Here is a 7,374-nt window from a genome sequence, read left to right as displayed (position 1 = left end):
GACACAGAGAGAGACAGAGAGACACAGAGAGAGAGAGAGACACAGAGAGAGACAGAGAGACACAGAGAGAGACAGAGAGACACAGAGAGAGACAGAGAGACACAGAGACAGAGAGACACAGAGAGAGAGAGAGACACAGAGAGAGAGAGAGAGACACAGAGAGAGAGAGAGACACAGAGAGAGACAGAGAGACACAGAGAGAGACAGAGAGACACAGAGAGAGAGAGAGACACAGAGAGAGACAGAGAGACACAGAGAGAGACAGAGAGACACAGAGAGAGACAGAGAGAGCCAGAGAGAGAGAGACCCAGAGAGAGACAGAGAGACACAGAGAGAGACAGAGAGACACAGAGAGAGACAGAGAGACACAGAGAGAGACAGAGAGACACAGAGAGAGAGAGAGACACAGAGAGAGACAGAGAGACACAGAGAGAGACAGAGAGACACAGAGAGAGAGAGAGACACAGAGAGAGACAGAGAGACACAGAGAGAGACAGAGAGACACAGAGAGAGACAGAGAGACACAGAGAGAGACAGAGAGACACAGAGAGAGACAGAGAGACACAGAGAGAGAGAGAGAGACACAGAGAGAGACAGAGAGACACAGAGAGAGACAGAGAGAGCCAGAGAGAGACAGAGAGACACAGAGAGAGAGAGACACAGAGAGAGACAGAGAGACACAGAGAGAGACAGAGAGACACAGAGAGAGAGAGAGAGAGCCAGAGAGCGCGTGAGTGCCCAGGAGGCAGGAGAGAGGTGCGTCCCATTGCCCCAGAAGGAAGCTGAGAGCTTCTAACGGAGGCTGTACCCCTCACTCACATATATATTTGTAGTACAAGGAAGCATTTCTAAGGGACCTTGTTCATTGCTTTGCACAAAATAGCCACTTAGTATTTGAAATCATGCAGACTCTGTTGTCTGGTCACAATGGAATCAAACTAGAAATCAGTAACAGAAAGATAGGAAAATATCAAAACACTTGGAAATTAAACAACACACTTCTAAATAACCCAGTGGTCAAGGAGGAAGTTTCAAAGAAGAGCAAAAATACAGAATTTGTGGGACATGGCTGAAGGGGAGCTGAGAGGGAAATTTATAGCAATTAAGGTATATATTAGAAATAAATAATCTAATAATAAATAATAAATAATCTAAGCTCCTGCTTCAAGAACCTAGAAAAAGAAGAAAAAAATCAAAAAGAAAAAAGAATATAGTAAAGACAAGTGAATATATCAAATAAACTGAACATAGAACCTAATTCATAAAATCAATACAAAAATTTGATTTTTTAAAAGGATAAAATAATTGGCAAGCCTCTCACAGGGAGAAAAAAAGACACAAATTACTAATGTTACAAAATAAAATGAAATGGGCTGGTGCGGTGGCTTACGCGTGTAATCCCAGCACTTTGGGAGGCTGAGGCGGGTAGATCACTTGAGGTTAGGAGTTTGAGACCAGCCTAGCCAACATAGTGAAACCCTGTCTCTACTAAAAATACGAAAATTAGCCAGGCATGGTGGCGGTCACCAGTAATCCCAGCTACTCAGGAGGCTGAGGCAGGAGAATCGCTTGAACCTGGGAGGCAGAGGTTGCAGTGAGCTGAGATTACGCCACTATACTCCAGCCTGGGCGACAGAGTGAGACATCGTCTCAAAAAAAAAAAAAAAAGAAGAAGAAGAAGAAGAAATGGGGGATAAATATTCTACAGACATTAAAGAGATGATTAGGAAATACTAAAACTAATTCTACATAAATTCAACAACTTAGATGAAATGGACCAATTCCTCAAAAAAATGAATATAACCTACTGCAATTCATCCAATATGTAATGGATAAGAACAGCCCTATGACTATTAAGAAAATTAAATTTGTAATTAAAAAATTCACAAACAAGAAGTCTCCAGACCCAGATAATTTTTCTAGAGAATTCTACCAGTTAAAAAATAATTAACACCAGCCGGGTGCAGTGGCTCAAGCCTGTAATCCCAGCACTTTGGGAGGCCGAGGCGGGCGGATCATGTCAGGAGATCGAAACCATCTTGGCTAACATGGTGAAACCCCGTCTCTACTAAAATACAAAAAATTAGCTGGGCGTGGTGGCGTGTGCCTGTAATCCCAGCTACTTGGGAGGCTGAGGCAGGGGAATCACTTGAACCTCGGAGGCGGAGGTTGCAGTGACCTGAGATCGCGCCACTGCACTCCAGCCTGGAGATAGAGCGAGACTCCGTCTCAAAAAAATAAAAAATAGATAAATAAATAAATAAAAAATAATAATTAACACTGCTGGGCGCGGTGGCTCATGCCTGTAATTCCAGAACTTTGGGAGGCAAAGGTGGGCGGATCACAAGGTCAAGAGATGGAGACCATCCTGGCCAACATGGTTAAACCCCGTCTCTACTGAAAATATAAAAATTAGCTGGGCATGCTGGCATGTGCCTATAATCCCAGCTACTTGGGAGGCTAAGGCAGGAGAATCGCTTGAACCTGGGAGGCGGAGGTTTCAGTGAGCCGAGATCACGCCACTGCACTCTAGCCTGGGCGACAGAGCAAGACTCATCTAAAAAAAAAAAAATTATTATATTATTAACACCAATTCTGCCTAAACTCCTTCAGAAAATAGAAGAGAACACCATCGCTCAATCATTCTAAGAAGTTAGTATTTACTCTGACACCAAAACCAAAGAAAGCACACACAAAAAAGGAGAAAACTGCCAACCAATACACAGCATAAATAAAGATGCAAAATCCTTAACAAAGTATTAGCAAATATAATTAATCAATATATAAGAATTACACAACATGACAAAGTGGGGTTTATTCCAAGGATGCATAGCTCATTGATACTTGAAAACTAATCAATGTAGTCTACCATACTAAAAGGCTAAAAAGAAAAAAAAAGAATGTCAATTAATTTCAGAAAAAAAGTATTTGACAAAATTCAACACCAACTCACAATAAAATTGAGATAAAGTAGGTATATGGAGAGAATTTCCCCAATTTGATAGAAAAAAAACTGCCAAAATATTACAGTTAGCATTATAAAGTGCTGGGATTACAGGTGTGAGCCACTGCACCCGGCCTTCTTTCTTTTTTTTTTGTTTTCGAGACAGAGTCTCAATCTGCTGCCTAGGATGGAATGCAGTGGCACTGGAATGCAGTGGCGTGATCTCGGATCACTGCAACCTTGACCTCCGTGGATTCAGGTGATCCTTCTATCTCAGCTTTCCGAGTAGCTGGGTCTATAGGTGCATGCCACCACTCCTGGCTAATTTTTTGTAGATAGGGGGTTTTGCCATGTTGCTCAGGCTGGTTTCAAACTCCTGGGCTCAAGTGATTCCTCTGCCTTGGCCTCCCAAAGTGCTAGGATTACAGGCATGAGTCACCATGCCCAGCCCTTGAATGGTTTTAAAGTGTTATTCTTATCTGAATATTTGTTTTAAACAACAGGATTTAAACTCACAGGAAAGCCTAAATACAAACCTCTGCACGTTAACCCTATATACATTTTTCTATGCTGTCACTTACATATTTGAATGTACTGCTTTAAACTTCCAAACAAGCAGCCTCTGGCTGGGTGCAGTGACTCACTCCTGTAATCCTAGCACTTTGGGAGGCCGAGGCGGATGGATCACAAGGTCTGGAGTTCAAGACCAGCCTGGCCGAGATGGTGAAACCTGATCTCTACTAAAAATACAAAAATTATTTGGGCACGGTGGTGGGCGTCTGTAATCCCAGCTACTCAGGAGGCTGAGGCAGGGAATTGCTTGAACCCGGAAGGTGGAGCTTACAGTGAGCCAAGATTTCGCCACTGCGCTCCAGCCTGGGCAACAGAGCAAGACTCTGTCTGAAAAAAAAAAAAAAAAGAGAGAGGAAAAAAAAAAGAAGCAGCAGCCTCCCCCAGGTCTCCCATCACGTTCTGAAATCCTAACTTCTATTACCTAATACAAGGCTACAAATTATGTTAGTCAGGTGGTTGGGAACAAAGCGTGTGCCATAAAAATAAGGTAAATGTGAATGTGTACATCAGTTTGCTAAGTTTTTTGCCACTGTCTGGCCTCTTAAATTGTGGTAGCAGCTATTGTTCACATTGATATATTACATTGATATTGATATTGTTCACATCGTATATATTTGTAGTACAAGGAAGCATTTCTAAAGGACCTTGTTCATTGCTTTGCACAAAATGGCCACTTAATATTTGTTGAATGAATTGCTGGCACTATCTCTGGTATTTTAATTTTTATTTATTTATGTATTTATTTTTGATATGGAGTCTCGCTCTGTCACCCAGGCTGAAGTGCAGTGGCGTGATCTCGGCTCACTGCAACCTCTCGTGTTCAAGCGATTCTCTTGCCTCAGCCTCCCTAATTGCTGGGACCACAGGCATGCGCCACCACGCCCGGCTAATTTTTTTGTATTTTTTTTTAGTACAGACGGGGTTTCACCATGTTGGCCAGGCTGGTCTCAAACTCCTGACCTCAAATGATCCGCCCACCTCGGCCTCCCAAAGTGTTGGAATTACAGGCGTGAGCCACTGTGCCCGGCCTATCTGTGGTATTTTTAGTGTGATGTCTAGAACTTCATATACTTTTTTGGATTACTTTTAATTGCAGGGCTGTATCCAAACTGATGAAATGTTCTCGCAGGTAACTATCTGGAGAAGTGAGTTTACTGATGTATTAAAAGAAATGACTGGCATGGAATAAGGATTAAAATATATTAATCCAAAACATTTAAAATTGCATTAATGTTATAATAGCCTAAAGCAAAACTAACGAATCACGTAAAAAATCCCCCACGCTGTTGTCCTTAGTAGTTTACATTGTGCTAGATACTTTCGCATGTATATGCATACAACTTCTATTCTGTTTTTAAACTTTGCATTACATATACATTCTTCCATATTATATGATCTTCATAAAAATAGTTACATGGCTGCATAAAAAACCATGCGGTTCCTGGACTATTATGCTATTCCCTCATTCCCCTTTTGTTATTAATGGAATATAGCAAAGAACATCTTCTGTACGATTATTTGTCAAGAATAGGGCCGGTGCGGTGGCTCAGGTCTGTAATCCCAGCACTTTGGGAGGCCGAGGCGGGCTGATCGCTTGAGGTCAGGAGTTCGTGACCAGCCTGGGCAACATGGGAAAACCTAAACGTCTCTACTAAACATGTCTCTACTAAAAATACAAAAATTAGTGGGGCGTAGTGGTGCACACTGTGGTCTCAGCTACTCCAGAGGCTCAGGTGGGAGGCTCACCTGAGCCCGGGAAGTTGAGACTGCAGTGAGCCGTGTTCGCACCACTGCACTCCAGCCTGGGCGACAGAGGGAGACCCTGTCTAAAAACAAAAAAATAAAAAAATAAATTTCTAGCAGTACAGTTACAATGTCAAAGGATAAGGTACACATTTTTAAAAAACTTTTCTCTTTCTCCTCCTGAGATAACGAAATACAGTAGCGTATGAACAACTCTTCATACATTACTCTCCAAGGTTTATCTTGTTAATCCTTTAAGACGTATCATCTCCCCATCCTTGGCTGCACCTGAAAAGAGCGGGAGTCGGCAGGTAACCTGATCTCCTCCACCAGGTGAGTCCCGGATGGAGGTGTCAACTACAAGACCAGGAGCAGAGCATTCCTGGGGTTTTGCTGGAACCATCGGCGTGGGAATGCTGTCTCTTCCCTCGCCCGAAAAACGCCAAGTTCCCGGCAGGCAGCGGACTCGGTTCTAACCTTCCTCGCCCCAGCCTCTCGGAGCGCCCTGCACGCAGTGGGCGTCTAATAAAATGCAGTTGGCCCTGCTTGGACAAAAGTTCTCCCTTAAGTGGACCGGACACTAAACCCCTCCAGGTGCCACAGAGCTGCCGCGCCCGCCGCCGCTTTGCTCCCTGCCTGCTCCCTCCCAGCGTTCCGCGTGGGACCCTCGGCGGCAGCTCACACCCTCCCTGACTGCCTGTGCCCGCCGGCCCCGCCCTGGCACCCTGCGCGCGCGCGCCGGCCCCGCCCCGCCCCGCTCGCCCCGCCCCGCCCCGCTCGCCCCGCCCCGCCCCGCCCCGCCCCGCCCCGCCCCGCCCCGCCGGCCCCGCCGGCCCCGCCTCCCGTCTCCTCCCCGCCCCCTGGAGCCGACGAGTGGCGGCGGCGGCCCCAGGTCCCGGGTCCCTCAGACAAGAGGGCGGGTGGAGGAGGAAGCGGCCGAGCCCAGAGTTCTGCTCCGGCGCCGCCGAGCACCGCCCGCTTCAGCCGACCAGCCCCGTCGGCTACTGGGCCTCGCCGAGACGAGAGGAGGGAAAGGCCTCGGCGGCCGCGAGGAGGCGGCGGGGGCGGCCGCGGCTGCCGCTTTGTTGTGCGGCCCGGGCCGAGGAAGGAGAAGTGGGAGGAGGGGGGAGCTCGGCGTCCCGCTCCCTCCGCGGCTCATGGCGACGACTCTCGGCACATCCGGGACCCTCCGGCCGTGGCGGCCGCGGCGCCGGCTGCTCGGGCCCCAGCCCCGGCCGCTGTGGTGACTCCGCCGCGCCTCGCCGTCGCCCCCGTCCCCGTCCCGCCCGCCGCCCCCGCGGGGACATGTCTAACCCCGGAGGCCGGAGGAACGGGCCCGTCAAGCTGCGCCTGACAGGTGAGGGGGGGCGGCGGGCCGGGCTGGGCAGCCGCGGGGTGGGCGAGCTGGCGGGGGGTGCCTGTGGCCTTGGGAAGGGCCAGGGTCGCGATCAGTGATGAGTTGGGGGTCGGAGGAATGGGAAGGCCTAGTTCAGGGAGAGTAGTTGGAAAACCACTTGCTCTGGTTTGGACATTCTTTAAAAAGCCGAGGATGACTCGGGGCGGGGGGTGGTCTTTTGTGGAGGGGAGAATACACCGGTTCGCATCGCAGGCGGATTTCAGGTCGGAAAGTCTTGGTCAAGGAGCCAGACGCTGCCTCCCGGGGCTCGGGGAGCAGCCCCTGGGCTACCGCCCAGGTGAGATCGTGAAGGGGATGAAGAGCTCCCGTGGCGAGGATTATTGAATCCGGTTGCTGACTGCGCGCAGTTAACAATCCTTAAAGATGGAGCGCTTAATGGGAGGGTGTGCGTGTGTGTTCCCGGGTTGTTACCTTACACACCCAGTTATGCCCGCATGAAAAACCTTTACTCCCCGCCGCCGGCCACCGCTGCCGGGGCCACACACCTTAAACTCACGTCTCTCTGAGGAGAGGAGACAGGTTGACTTTTCCGGTGTGCCTGTCTGATCCGACGGCTTGGGCTCATTGTACACTGTGTTTTGGAAGTGTCTGATTGTAGGGTGGCATGTTTGGGGTTGTTCCTTTTAGGCCGCAGAACTTGTGTCTAAGTTCTAACTCCAGACCTGCTTTAAAAACACACTTTTTTCTTGGGGGGTGC

Source organism: Pan paniscus, chromosome 19 (genome assembly GCF_029289425.2).
Source record: "Pan paniscus chromosome 19, NHGRI_mPanPan1-v2.0_pri, whole genome shotgun sequence".
Classification (NCBI taxonomy): Eukaryota; Metazoa; Chordata; class Mammalia; order Primates; family Hominidae; genus Pan; species Pan paniscus.
Note: the sequence above shows the minus strand (reverse complement) of the source record.